This window comes from Triticum urartu, chromosome 5 (genome assembly GCF_003073215.2).
Source record: "Triticum urartu cultivar G1812 chromosome 5, Tu2.1, whole genome shotgun sequence".
Classification (NCBI taxonomy): domain Eukaryota; kingdom Viridiplantae; phylum Streptophyta; class Magnoliopsida; order Poales; family Poaceae; genus Triticum; species Triticum urartu.
Window position 1 is genome coordinate 131,355,715 of NC_053026.1, and position 15,749 is coordinate 131,371,463.

Here is a 15,749-nt window from a genome sequence, read left to right on the forward strand (position 1 = left end):
CCTCTAAGAGCAGTCTTAAGATGATTTCTTCCTGCACTAGTTTCACTCTCCATCTTAACCGACTGGTTGTCTCGGTGAAGGCGGCTGCCAATGGGGCTAAACCTATATCACCCCTCTTGGAGATTTGGGTTCTTGTGGATGATGTCCCTCCCACCTTACGCTCTACTGAGTTTGTCATGGCCTTCGGTGATCTTATTGGCAAGCCGATCCTAGTTGACCAAGATTCCCTCTCTGTCCTAGGACCCATGCGCCTCAAGATCTGGGCTATGGACCCCTTGTGCATTCATGGCTGTGTCGATGTCTTCCCTTGTGAGGGTGGTTTCAGACTTCGGGTGCGTGTGGAGGGTGATGCCACTTCCCATTCCCCACCCCCGCCTCCTCCTCCTTCAGCCGATAACCTTGGCGGTGAGGGTGACAATGCTGGCAACTTGAGCGGGGGCTCGCTCCCTCACTTCACGACCTCAGAGTGGGATGGAATGGGTTCAGAAAGTCGCAAACTTTTCAAGGAGAACGCCCCGAAGAGCAAGGAAGGAGGTGAAAGTGCGTTATATCGACTAGAGGGGGGGTGAATAGGCGATTTTTACGAAAGTCTTCAAAACGTGGAAGTTATGAAGACAAACGATAGAAATAAACCTATTACCATGCAGCGGAAGATAGACTACACTAGGCAAGCCATAGTCAAGTTGTAACACCCCGGATGTAACTTTCCCTATTTGTACTCCAACTCTTGCCGTTTCCGGCGTTAAGTTATATTTATTTCCTCGGGTTCGGGTTTTTGTCTCCGTGTGTTGTTGTCGTTGTCATGCATCTCATATCATGTCATCATGTGCATTGCATTTGCATACGTGTTCATCTCATGCATTCGAGCATTTTCCCCGTTGTCCGTTTTGCATTCCGGCGCTTCGTTCTCCTCCGGTGGTCATTTCTAGCTTTCTTTCGTGTGTGGGGATTAAACATTTCCGGATTGGACCGCGACTTGCTAAGCGGCCTTGGTTTACTACCGGTAGACCGCCTGTCAAGTTTCGTACCATTTGGACTTCGTTTGGTACCCCAACGGTTAACCGAGGGACCGAAAAGGCCTCGTGTGTGTTGCAGCCCAACACCCCTCCATTTTGGCCCAAAACCCACCAAACTCTGCTCCATGTCCTAGAGCGTTCGATCACGATCGCGTGGCCAAAAACCGCACCTCATTTGGACTCTTCTAGCTCCCTCTATGCCTATATATACACCCCCCTCCGAAATTCGCGGATCCTCTCCCCCCTAACCCTAAAATCCCAGATCCGCCGCCGCCGGACGTGTCCGGAGCAGACCGGACAACGTCCACCGCCCCCGCGCCCAGTCAGACGCCGCCACGTGGCATCTCCGCCGCCACCCGCCACCGCGGCCCGGCGAGCCCGCAGCGGGCCCGCCCGGCCCATTGCCGCCCGCGCCTCCCCGTGCGACGCCCCGCCGCCCCGGAAGCTCGACGCCGGCGCCGCCACCTCGCCGGCCGGCTTCTTCTCCGGGGGATCCCGACGCCGCCCGGCCGCCCCTACCGCCGTTCGCCCGCGGCCGCGTCGCCCCTTCCCTCGCACCGCCGCCCAGAGGCGCCGCGGCTGAGCCCCCGCCTCCGCCGGCCGCCTCGTCGCCGGTGGGAGGCCCGACCATTCCGCCCGCGCCCGCCGCCGCCGTCAGCTACAGTGCCGCCGCCGCCTCGGGAACCGCGCCCCGATCTGGATCTGAGAAGAGACTAGGGTTGACCACTCTTTTAAGTCCCAGTATTTTTTTTACTCCAAGTGCTCATGTTTGCGGCTCCGTAACTTTGCATCCGTAGCTCCGATTCATGCATATAGCATATCAAAATGTTCATCTCAGAGAGTACATCATTTCATTCCATTGCATCATTTTCATCCGAGCTCATCTTGATGCCCGAAATGCTGTTAGAAGGAGGCTTCGTGAGTTAATTGTCAGATCTGCTAGTTCATCTTAGACTTTTGTCATTTTTGCCATGATTAATGTGTGCATGCTATGCCCGTGAGTCCTTCATATGTTTTGTTAAGGATTTTGTCTTCTTTCCAGAGGTGCAACCCATGAATTTTTGTGATGTGTGTGGTGACTAGTGCAATCTTGCAAAGTGAGGCACCCGGTAAATCTGTTTTCAGGGACTTGGTAGTTTTCACTAAGTCTGGGATTATTTAGTTCATGATGCCATACGTTCATGCTTTTCCTAGTGATCCGTGCCTCTTTTGAGGATGATCAGTAAAGGAGTTTTGTTAATCTTGTTATGATCTATCCATCCATGTCTTTGTTTGCAATTATGGAGCATCCTAGCTTGAGTCAATCGAGCTCTACTTTTGCTTCGTTGTGAATCTGGGCAGATCGTCAACTTGTTTGCGATTTTGCTGATGTTATTGTAGTTGGCCCGTGCATGCTATGCCATTGTTCTTGCCATGTCTAGCTTGTATTTTGTGCCTTATTTACGGGTGTATGCTTGTCTTGCCATGACTTTCTCTGTAGTGAGTGCATCGAGCTCGTAAACATGCCTTCGTGAGTTATATTTCAGCATGTCCCAGTTTTCACCAAGTCTGAAAACTGATTATGTTTTTGCTATGTTCGTGTGCTTGTTAGTATATTTTGTGATTCCTTTTGGCTGAAGGTCACTAAGGGACTTTTGTTAAGATTGTTGAGTAGCTCCATGTCATGTCTTTCTTTGTCATGTTCAGGTCCTATAGCATGTTGTTTTGCTGCTCCGAAGAGGGCTTCATGATCTGAAATTTCAGACAAGTGTTAATTTCACTAAGTCTGAAATCTGTTTTGCATTTGCGTTTTTGCTATGCTTTTTTGAACCTCATAATGGATGAATTGGCCGTGGCTCAGTGCTAGTATTTTGTTAAGCATCTTGTGTGCATCCCTGCCATGTATTTTGATGTCATGTTTGGTGGCTGTAGCACGTTCATCTCATTGCATTTAGATGCCTACTTGCTGTAAATCGCAGACCGGTGTCATTTTTGAAACGCTTGCCATTTCCAAACCGTAACTCCGATTCTGGCGTTCTTTATATCGTTTTCAAGCGATTTCATCTCATCTTTCCAGTGGCACCCTTGGAATTCCAAGTTGAGGCCAGGTTCATGCATTTCCTGTCATATCTTGCATTTTGCATCCCGCATCGCATCCCGCATAACATATCATCATTGCATCATATCGCTTGATCCTTGCACGTGGTTGATTGTGTCCTTGTTGCTTATTTGTCTTGTTTGGGTAGAGCCGAGAGACGAGTTCGCTACCGAGGAGCCCGTTGAGTTTGCTTGTGAGGATCCAGTCAACTCTGACAACTGTGCAGGCAAGATGATCATACCCTCGAAATCACTACTATCTTTGCTATGCTAGTTTGCTCGCTCTTTTGCTATGCCATTGATACGATGCCTACCACTTGCTTGAAAGCCTCCTAAATTGCCATGTCAAACCTCTAACCCACCGCTGTCCTAGCAAACCGTTGATTGGCTATGTTACCGCTTTGCTCAGCCCCTCTTATAGCGTTGCTAGTTGCAGGTGAAGATTGGAGGCCGTTCCTTGTTGGAACATTTATTTACTTGTTGGGATATCATTATATTGCTATTTATCTTAATGCATCTATATACTTGGTGAAGGGTGGAAGGCTCGGCCTCTCGCCTAGTGTTTTGTCCACTCTTGCCGCCCTAGTTTCCGTCATATCGGTGTTATGTTCCCGGATTTTGCGTTCCTTACGCGGTTGGGTTATAATGGGAACCCCTTGATAGTTCGCCTTGATTAAAGCTTTTCCAGCAATGCCCAACCTTGGTTTTACCAATTGCCACCTACCCTTTTCTTTCCCTTGGGTTCTGCAGACTCAAGGGTCATCTTATTTTAACCCCCCCGGGCCAGTGCTCCTCTGAGTGTTGGTCCACCTGTCAGCTACCGGTGGCCACCAGGGGCAACTCTGGGCTGGCCTACCCGTACCTAAGACAATCTGAGTGTGCCATGAGAAAGAGATATGTGCAGCTCCTATCGGGATTTGTCGGCACATTCGGGCGGTGTTGCTGGTCTTGTTTTAACCTGTCGAAGTGTCTTGAGTTACCGAGATACCGAGTCTGATCGGAACGTCTTGGGAGGAGGTCTATTCCTTCGTTGACCGTAAGAGCTTGTCATGGGCTAAGTTGGGACTCCCCTGCAGGGATTGAACTTTCGAAAGCCGTGCCCGCGGTTATGGGCAGATGGGAATTTGTTAATGTCCGGTTGTAGATAACTTGAACCTTAATTAATTAAAATGAATCAACTGAGTGTGTAGCCGTGATGGCCTCTTCTCAGCGGAGTCTGGGAAGTGGACACGGTGTTGGAGTAATGTTTGCCGCAGGATTGCCCTCTTTAGTTATGCGCTCGTGCTTTGCCTCCTCTTCTCGCTCTCTTTTGCGAATAAGTTAGCCACCATATTTGCTAGCCGCTTGCTGCAGTTCCACTCATATTTCACCTTGCCACACCTATAAGCTTAAATAGTCTTGATCGCGAGGGTGCGAGATTGCTGAGTCCCAGTGGCTCACAGATTACTATTACACCAGATGCAGGGCCTGATGATTCCGTCCCAGGTGACGCGTATGAGCTCAAGTGGGAGTTCGACGAAGACTCTCAACGATACTACGTTTCCTTTCCCGATGATCAGTAGTGGTGCCCAGTTGGGGGTGATTGGGACCGTGTCGCATGTTGGGTTCTCTTTTATTTTGGCGCCGTAGTCGGGCCATGAGTGTTTGGATGATGTAATGTTATTTATGTTCTTGATTGACGTGGCAAGTGTAAGCTAACTATGTTCTCCCCTTTATTATTCATATTACATGGGATGTTGTGAAGATTGCCTAACTTGCGACATATGCCTTCAATGCGATTATGTCTCTAAGTCGTGCCTCGACACGTGGGAGCTATAGTCGCATCGAGGGTGTTACACAAGTATTCAATGAAGTGAAAGCACAATGACTTAATAGCAGCAATGTAGTAAGGATCAGGTAGGAAGATATTATGAAGCCATACAGAACATGCAGTCACTCAGTGAAGACAAAAGATAGTGCAAACATACAATGACTTCACAAGGAGCAACAGTAAGTAAAGGGAAGGGAAGATGAAACCAGTGACTCGTTGAAGACAATGATTTGTTGGACCAGTTCCAGTTGCTGTGACAACTGTACATCTGGTTGGGGCGGCTAGGTATTAAACCTTAGGACACACAGTCCCGGACACCCAGTCCTGAACACGCAGCTCAGGACACCCAGTCCTCACCGTAATCCCCTTGAGCTAAGGTCACACAGACCTCGCCCAATCACTCTGGTAAGTCTTCAAGGTAGACTCTCAAACCTTCATAGACTTCATTCACCAGCAATCCACAATGTCTCTTGGATGCTCAGAACGCGACGCCTAACCGGCTGGAGATGCACAGTCCTCAAGTGTAATAAGTCTTCAGATCACACAGACAAGAAGACTTAAGTGATGCCCAATTCTCTCTGGCTCTGGGTGGTTAGGGCTTTATCCTCGCAAGGAATCTTCTCTCAAAGGCTTCAAGGTGGGTTGCTCTCAAACGACAAAAGCCGTACTCTCAATCTGAGCAGCCAACCATTTATGGTTGTGGGGGGTGGGCTATTTATAGCCACTTGGCAACCCGACCTGATTTGTCCGAAAGGACCCTGGGTCACTAAGGAACTGACACGTGTTCCAACGGTCAGATTTCAAACTCACACGACAACTTTACTTGGGCTACAAGCAAAGCTGACTTGTCCGACTCTGGACAAGATTCGCTCTCATAGTCTTCACTCGAAGACATAGGTGTTTTTGGTTAGGCATCACTTCAATCATTCTGACTGGTTCTCTTGGACCCCACTTAACAGTACGGTGGTTCCTATGACTCAACACAAAAGAAAAAGAACTACGAAAGATCTAAGTCTTCGAGCTCCATAGGCTTCATGTGGTGTCTTCTCTTGTCATAGTCTTCAATGTGAATATCTTCATATACCACCTTTGACTTCAATGTCTTCATACATTTTTAGGGGTCATCTCTGGTAGGAAAACCGAATCAATGAGGGACTTCCCTGTGTTATCCTGCAATTCTCACAAACACATTAGTCCCTCAACTAGGTTTGTCGTCAATACTCCAAAACCAACTAGGGGTGGCACTAGATGCACTTACAATCTCCCCCTTTTTGGTGATTGATGACAAACTAGTTGAAGTTTTCAACGGGGAATATAATCTGTGAAATTGTAAAGGATAAGGAATTGTCTTCATAAGTTGCAAGGGCTCGCCCTGAAGATGTGCATATAGATAATTTGCTTTTGGAATGCAAATGCACATGGCAGGTTGTACTTGTGGAGATCCACTTCAACTTATGATGATAATCCACTATGCGTGTGAAAGTATATGAAGATAATGACATGCATAATGGAAAATGGACGTCTGCAGAATGATCTAAGTGCGGAATTTATCGTCACACATGCGGAATTTATCATCGCAAAACAAAGTGGCAGATAAGTAGCAGACGACCATTGAGTTTAAGTGTTACAACTCAAAGAACCAAATGTAGCAAAACGAGAGTTGTAAGCACGAAGCAAAATATAAAGCACCCGCCCATATGGACCCGCTTGAAGACTATCAACCTCATATGCTTCTCCCCCTTTTGTTAGTAAGGACCAAAAAAGGTTTGAAGACATAGAGCATCTACTCGTTCCCATGCGGAGTAGGTGAAGTAGCAGGGTCGTTGGTGGTGTTTGGCGGTACTGAAGAGCTTGGAGCAGAGTTGACGCGTGCTGAAGGAGGTGGTGGTGAAGTAGCATCATCTTCATCCTCGATAACTCTGGCAGTCACTGTTGCAGCAGATGAAGAGAACTCAGAGTCTTCAAGGGGTGGAGTTCCTAGCAGCACAGCTCTTCGAGGAGGTGTGGAGTCAAACTTGAATCGCTCAGTGAAGCCATCCTCTTGGAGATCATCTTCAGAACACATCATCGTTAGCCCTTTCCATGTACGGCGACAGGTTTCATGGGCAACGAAAGCATTCTTGGTGGCAAGATTGCGAATGCGATTAACTTCCACCAAGAGGCTTTTCATCTGAAGCTTCAGCCAGTCATGATGCCTATCCTGTTTCTGATGAAGAGCCACAAGAAGCTCTCGGTCATTGAGAACACGAGTGCGCTTTTTGGGTCTTGGAGCAGTTGTACTATCAGTGGCTTCAGTAGACGCAGGGTGTGGTGCATGTGTAGTGCCAACCAAAGGATACACCCGAGTGACTGCTTTAACTCCTTCAATGTTTTATGAGAAACTCTGATGCTTTGCATTCTGAAGACTTAGAGGTTCCTTTGCAGGCTCAGGATAGATGGCTTCAGTAGAGATATCCACATCAGGCAGAAAAATCCTATGATTGCGAGCAGATGGCTGATATGAGATATCGGAGTGAAGTTTAATTAGCCGCATTACCCATGGGGCGTAGAACTTCAAGCCAAACAGGTCAGAGCCCGATGCAGCAAGTTGGCGGATGAATAAGTCCTGTGCATTGAAGCATTTTCCATGAAGAATATAGAAGACCAAAGTCTTCATTGCACCCTCAAGCTTGGCATTTGGAGAGTGCCCTTTGATGGGCCAGAGAGTTCGCCTGATGATGTGATAGATGGTTCATGGCAGATACTCAAGGTCTTCAACGAAGAACTCTGTTGGATAAGCAGCATCTTGGGGCAATGGCTTCATCATGCTGAGCATCTGACTCATATCAGGTTCCGGCCTCTTAAAGATGCTCTCAATAGCTTCACTATGCAGCTGACAGCCATGCTCGTAGAGATCGCCAGGAGTGGGCAAACCAGTGAGCTCAATGATGTCAAATGCATTGGCTTCGTGATGAACATTTCTGGTCATCCACTCCAGGACCCAAGTCTTCAGATCTCTGCTGTACCCGCGGATGTGAAGTGTGGCATAGAATTGGAGCAGCAGTTCTTCATTCCAATGCTCTTGGTCAGTAACGAACGGCAGCAACCAACTTCCTTGAAGCAATCCAAAGCTTCTTCCAGACAGGGCAGACCAGCTATGCTTCAATGTCAAGGCGCTTCTGTGGGAAGATGCGACCTTGGTTGTAAAGAATGCATGAGTAATAGCTTCGCTGAGGATAGCTCCAGAACTGATCAGATGATATCATTTCCCTTGAGTAGGGGTTCCTGGAGCTATCGAAGAACGTGTTGTCTGCCCTGATGCCATTGATATTGAAGGAGCCAGGTGCCGATGCAGGACCTGGGAACCTTGGCAATCTTGGGATTGGCTTCTGTACCCGAGGCCTGTGCTCAACATGATAGTCGAACTAGGGACCGGCAGCAGACTCAGGAACAGAAGTGACGGGATCAGTGGCTTCGCTGTCTTCTTCTTCTGTTGGGGAGGGCTCCACATTAGCTTCATTGGTGGTTGTGGCAGCCGCAAGATTTTCAAGCACGTTCTCCTTGAGAACTGCTTCTTGGTGGGACAGTGGAGTGGCAACTTGTGGGACTTCATCTTCCGCGGCTGATGCAACCGGATTGTCTTCAGCAGAGACTTGAGGCCTTGGACCTTTGCGAAGCCTGCGCAACGCAGGCGACGCCTGTGGTGTTGGAGTGGGTTGGGCCTCATAGTCTTCTTCCTCTTGTGGGCGATCTTCCCATGAAGCATCCTGTGCAATTCGCGTCAGTGGACGCCCAATGCTGATGAGTTCGCTGTTCTGAGGAAGGACTGCACCATCTTCTACATTGTCATGTTGACCAATGTCTTCAGCAGCGATGGGATCAGCTGCTGGAAAGTCTTCAGCTTCATGAGCCTCTGTGGAAGCAGGCTCATGGATAGTCAGTTGGCGTTCATGGCGTTCAGCTTCAGGATAGACCATAGAAATGGGTTCAACTATCAAGGGCTCTGTGGGAGCTGTCCGATCTTTCTTGGTCTTCCTCTTCTTCTTGGAGGGGGCAGTTGGAGAGGCTTCAGAATGTTTCCTCTTCCTAGCTTCAGCCTCAGCAGTCCTTGTCTTCTTGAGCTCTGAAGCTGTTGACCGGCCTTTTGGCTTCGAGCCAGTCATTTTAGTTGGGAAGACAATAGGAACTGCTTCCTGCCTTGGTGCGTCAGGTTCAGCCGTAGCAGGCTTCTTCTTCTTCTTTGTGGCCATCCTGGGGTCGATGCCAGGACGCCCAAGGGCCTTGCGCTTCTCAGCCTCATTGTAGGCTTGCACACATCTGTCAGCCAGAGTCTTCATGCGCTCACGCGAACCTTGAGCTTCTGCACGTTTCTTTACAAAGGCTTCCTTGAGCTCGTGCATCATACTCTTGAAGTTCTTCACTTCCTGCATGCTGAGCTTGGCCATATGCTTCTTGAACCGAGCCTTTTCATAGTCAATCTTTTGCTTCAGTTCAACAATGCGCTGGGCAATAGCGAGTTCTGAAGCAATGGCGCCTTGGAAGGCGACACTGAGGCCAATTGGTAGCTGCAGATCTTCAAAGCTGATGTTTGGTGTGTCAAACCACTCGTCAATGAAGTTGTGGATGATGGTCACATCAAAGAGAGGCAGATCATTGAAGATTTCTGCTTCTTCTTTACTCTTGATGAGTTGCTCAAGAGCGTCATCTACTAGATCTTCATCACTTGATAGATCAATGTCGTAATTGCGCAGAATGGCAGCAACAGTTAGCTCTTGTCCGGTGTGCGGCAGAGGCATCTTGACTTTCTGAGGCTTGGAGATGCGAGATAAGTCTTCGGACTGCACACTGTCTTCAGGAGGTGCAGTTGCCAGTGGCTTCGCCCTTGAGGAATTTGGTGAGGGGGAAGGCTTTGAAGCTTTAGGCTTCTTCATCTTCTTTGTCTTCGGTGCTGCAGGAGCTTCTTCTGCTACAGCGTCAGCTACAGGCTCATTCACTGCAGTCCCTTGAACTAAGATGCGGGTGATGAGGCCTTCAAGGTTGTCGAAAGGACCGATGACATTGGGTTTTGCATCTCGTGTGCCATCTGCCATTGGTGCTGAGGGACCAGGGTTGAAGTCTAACCCCAAAGTCTTCTTGTTCTGCTTCGCTGAGTTCTGGGCAAACTGGAAGTTGCGCTTGAACAGATTGTCGTCACGACACCATAGTAGTGACGATGGGTGTGCATCAGCTGGCTGTGGCCCACGGACCATGCAGGGATAGAAGCCTTGAGCAATGGCTTCATCTCTGGACCTGGGTAGAAGATTCTTGTATTGGATGTCTCCCCACGTTCTCTTGATGGCATTTTTCTCAGCATATTCTTGGGTTACAAATCGATATTTGAACCATTATTCTGCCCAATATCTTCGAATCCATTGGATTCGGGTCTTACGCTGATTGTAATCCTCTTCAGGATCTGTCTTGTACAGTTCTGAGAGTTCATCTGGCAGATCTCTGGATGTTTCTCCACGATGCTTTCTGCCACCCTTCCTTGCTGCTTTCTCTGAAGCCATAAACTTTAACTTGAAAGGCTTCAACACATTCAAAGGCTTCAAAGATTTTCGCTTGCTGGACCAACAGGAACTGGCTTCGGGAGAATTAATGTGATGCTGTAAGAATTCTGCAAATGAATGTAGACTATGAGAACCAAAGGATTCTCCCACGGACATGTACCTGTGACAGCATTAAGGTGCGAGGGAAGGAGAAGAGGTCATATGCATTCTCAGAAGATTTTGAAGATAAATCAGTTTAGAAGACATTGACCTCATTTTGCGAAGATATTCACTCATAGATAAGGAGTTGGTTCCAGATTTGTACGAATCCACAGATCAGTACAAGTGAGGAATCTAACTACTTTGTGAAGCATAAGTGAATATACTAGGCATGTTATGAGATGCAGTATGAGAGAGATCTAACTTGTGTGAATAGAAACTGCTTGTGGTAGAAAGTGACAAATCCATAGGATCAACGGTGCTGTAAAAAGGAAGTTTTATTTACCACACTAAGAACTGCTAGACGAAGTGGAAGATGAGGCCGAGAAGTTCGATCTTCCGTGCCCTAACTTGGCGACGGAGGACACCTACGGCGACGGCGGAGAGGACGATGTCCGCGGTCGGCGTGAAGATGGCGTCGGAGAGGTTGCGGCAGCGAAGCGCTTCGTCGCCGGCGTCGTCGAGGGCTAGCGGTGGCGCTAGGGTTCGTGCGAGAGTGGAAGAAGAGATAATGACCACTGTGAAGTGTGTATTTATAGGTACATGGGCGGCACTGCGCTATTACACAGGTGCCCCTGGCGATTCGCATCTGAGGAACATGTGGCCATTATGCGGAATTTTGGGGTTTGTTCCACGTCCCACGCACGCCTTGATTGTCGGGTGGTCGTTCCTACTTCTCCGGGTTTCATGTGGAGGAATGAGCATTGAAAACGGACTTAATGGTTGTCTCTGTATCTTCTGCTGACAAGGACGCAGAGAAGACATTCGACAGTTTCAATAGAATGCATATGATTTGGAGAGATATAATTTGAGATAGGAAGCATAGAGAGGTTAGGGTCCGATCACATTCACTTAGTTCAAAAGTTTCAACAATGAAGACATAGCTATAAGTGAATGCTGTAGAGGACAGAACACTAATATATATATATATATATCTATATAATCAACATAGTGAAGATAATCATGAAGATATGTTGAGATCGAAGCCAAACCAAATGTGAAGACATTGCAAGGTAACATCATGAGTGAAACACTTCAAAATAGAACATTTGGTGGTGGCGTTACCCACCGTATAGGAAGTATTAGACCCAGACACGGCGCACAATTATCGTGGCGCTCCGAAGTCAAATTCCACATTAATGTATTCACACTTAGAATGTATGTCTTCATTGATTGAAGATATACTTTACTTCGTGTGTTGCACATCTAAGTCATCAATATGCATAAGGGTTAGGATGTGTGCCTAATCACAGGACATTTGAGGATTCCAGGATATTTAGCTCACACCGTAACTTGCAAAATCTCTTCTCATCCAAGGGCTTGGTGAAGATATCTGCCAATTGCTCTTCAGTGTTGACGTGTATGATATCAATATCTTCCTTTACAACATGATATCTGAGAAAGTGATGACGAATTTCAATGTGCTTTGTCTTCAAGTGCTGAACTGGGTTGTTGGCGATCTTGATGGCGCTTTCGTTGTCGCAGTAAAGTGGCACTTGCTTCAGATGAATGCCATAGTCCTTGAGTGTTTGCTTCATCCACAAAAGCTGAGCGCAGCAAGATCCAGCAGCAATGTATTCAGATTCAGCAGTGGAGAGAGATACACAGTTCTGCTTCTTTGAAGACCAACATACAAGTGATCGTCCCAGAAAGTGACATGTGCCTGATGTAGACTTGCGATCAACTTTGTCACCAGCATAATCAGCATCCGAGAATCCAACCAGATCAAACTCTGAGCCCTTTGGATACCATAATCCTAGAGTTGGGGTGTGAGCCAAATATCGAAGAATTCGCTTCACAGCTAAGTGATGCGACTCCTTTGGTGCCGCTTGAAATCGAGCACACATGCAAACACTAAGCATAATATCTGGCCTAGATGCACATAGATAAAGTAAAGAACCAATCATGGAGCGGTATACCTTTTGATCGAACTCTTTACCATTGTCGTCGGGACCCAGATGATGTTTGGCTGGCATTGGTGTTGCGAAGCCTTTGCAGTCTTGCATACCGAACTTCTTCAGGCAATCTTTGAGATACTTCTCTTGAGATATGAAGATGTCATTGCATTGTTGTCGTATTTGAAGACCGAGGAAGAACTTCAGCTCTCCCATCATGGACATCTGATATTGCTCTTGCATCATATATCCAAACTCTTCACTGTACTTCCAATTGGTGCACCCGAAGATAATGTCATCCACATATATTTGGCACACAAACAGTTCACCATCATATGTCTTCGTGAAGAGAGTGGGGTCTAGGGAACCAGGTATGAAGCCTTTGCTCTTCAGGAAGTATTTGAGTGTGTCATACCAGGCCCGAGGGGCTTGTTTGAGGCCATACAGTGCCTTGTTGAGCTTGTATACCATGTCAGGATGTTTTGGATCTTCAAAGCCAGGCGGTTGTGCAACATACACTTCTTATTCAACCTTGCCATTGAGAAAAGCACTCTTCACATCCATTTGATATAGAAGTATGTTGTGATGATTTGCATAGGCCTGCAGTATGCATATGGCTTCAAGTCTAGCCACAGGAGCAAATGTTTCATCGAAGTCAATGCCTTCCACTTGAGTATATCCTTGAGCAACGAGACGAGCTTTGTTTCTGACAACTTGACCATGCTCATCTTGCTTGTTGCGGTATATCCATTTGGTGCCTATTATATTGTGCTTCCGTGGATCAGGACGCTTAACTGGTTCCCATACATTATTCAGCTCAAACTGTTGAAGCTCTTCTTGCATAGCTTGAATCCATTCAGGTTCCATGAAGGCTTCTTCAACTTTCTTGGGTTTTGTTATTGAGACGAATGCGAAGTGCCCATAGAAATTTGCTAGCTGAGTTTCCCTTGAATGAGTGAGTGGACCGGGTGCATTGATGCTATCAATTATTCTTTCAATCTGCACTTCATTGGCAACGCGAGGATGTACAGGGCGAAGACTTTGCTCTTGCTGATCATTGTCGTTGTTAGAAGGAATGTCTTCAGGCTGATTATTGTCTTCATGTTGATCAGGTGCTGAGATGATATGTTCTTCTTCAGGATGAGCTTCAGAAGGTATAATTTCTCCAGTTCCCATTAGCATGATTGATTCACTGGATGGAACTTCATCTAGCACATTTGCCAGTTGCTCTCTTTGTGAACCATTGGTCTCATCGAACCACACATCCACTGTTTCAACCACTTTGTAATGAAAGAGATTGAAGACTCTGTAGGAGTGCGAATCCTTTCCATATCCAAGCATAAAACCCTCATGTGCTTTTGGTGCAAACTTTGAGGTGTGATGTGGGTCCTTGATCTAGCACCTTGCGCCAAATACTCTGAAGTAACTGACATTTGGCTTCTTGCCAGTAAGGAGCTCATAAGATGTCTTGTTCAGAAGCTTGTGAAGATAAACACGATTGATTGTATGGCATGCAGTATCAATGGCTTCAGGCCAGAATTTTCTTGGGGTCTTGTATTCATCTAGCATCGTTCTTGCCATCTCAATGAGTGTTCTGTTCTTGCGTTCGACGACGCCATTCTGCTGTGGCGTGTACGGGGCTGAGAATTCATGTGTGATGCCCAAGGTATCAAGATATGTATCAAGGCCAGTGTTCTTGAATTCAGTGCCATTGTCACTTCTGATGTGCTTTATCTTGGCGCCATAATTGTTCATAGCTCGATTTGCGAAGCATCTGAAGACATCCTGCACTTCAGTCTTGTAAAGGATTATGTGCACCCAAGTGTATCTAGAGTAATCATCAACAACAACGAAGCCATAGAGGCATGCAGTAGTAGTAAGAGTTGAGTAATGAGTGGGACTGAAAAGATCCATGTGAAGCAGTTCGAAGGGTCGAGTAGTGGTCATGATTGTCTTCGAGGGATGTTTGGCCCTCATCATCTTCCCTGCTTCACAGGCACCGCATAAGTGGTCTTTCTTGAACTTGACGCCCTCGAAGCCTATGACATGCTTCTTCTTCGCAAGGGTGTGGAGGTTCCTCATGCCAGCATGCCCAAGCCTCCGATGCCAGAGCCAGCATTCTGAAGCTTTTGCTAGAAGACATACGGCAAGCTGTGATCCTGCTGAGAAATCTACTACGTACAGATCATCTTTTCGATACCCTTCAAACACTAGAGACTTGTCAGATTCCATTAGTAAAAGGCAATGATATTTTCCAAATATTACATCATGTTCAAATCGCAAAGCATTGAGACAGACATTAAGTTGAAGCCAAGGGATTCAACAAGCACGACTTTGTCCATGTGTTGATCCCTTGAGATTGCAACTCTACCTAGACCCAATACCTTACTTTTACCAGTGTCAGCAAATGTGATGTGGCTCTTGTCGGATGGACGTAAGGTTGAGTCCATAAGAAGACTTCTTTTGCCAGTCATGTGATTTGTACACCCACTATCAATAATCCATTCTGAAGACGTTGGTGTCGTACCCTACAGTGCAGTTAGGGGGATAGGCTTCACCAAGAGCATTGTGAAGCAAAAACATTTGACGAACCAGTGGGTTATGAAAGCTTAGATCCAGATTAGGACTAATAGGGAGAGTAGCAAGCGATTCAGGAACGAAGTACATAGTAAGACCATTCGGGCATTTGATCTTGCGCCCTACAAGATGTTTAAGGTCCCCAGCAATGGCGTCAGACGATTTTGGTTTTCTGCTGGAGACCTTTCCCTGCAAAAGAGAGTTAGGCTTTCTTAGCCACCCACATCTTCAAGGGTGGCTGAGAAGCAATAAGTCTAAGTGCAGCATCTGAGAATTTTGGCTTTGGAGCCCTAGCAAACAGTCTTGCAGGCGGACAATAGTACTCATAAGAATAAGCAGAATAGTTCTTGGTCTTATGAACATGGCGGTTTGATGAAACCCTCTCATATTCTTATGCCTGAGTATGGTTTTCCTGCAAAACATTTGCGTTAGTGCGACTCAGGTGAGTCCTCTGTCTGTATGAAGCCTTTGGACCGTATGAAGCCTTTGGTCTGAGGTTTTTCTTCTTCACGTGAGGTGTCATGATGACATTCACAGGAAGATTCTCCAGACACCTTTTCGGAACCCAGATCTTTTTCATAGGCGGTCCATTCCTGCAGTCAGTACCAATGTACCTGGCAAACACTTCACCATTCTGATTCTTAAATAG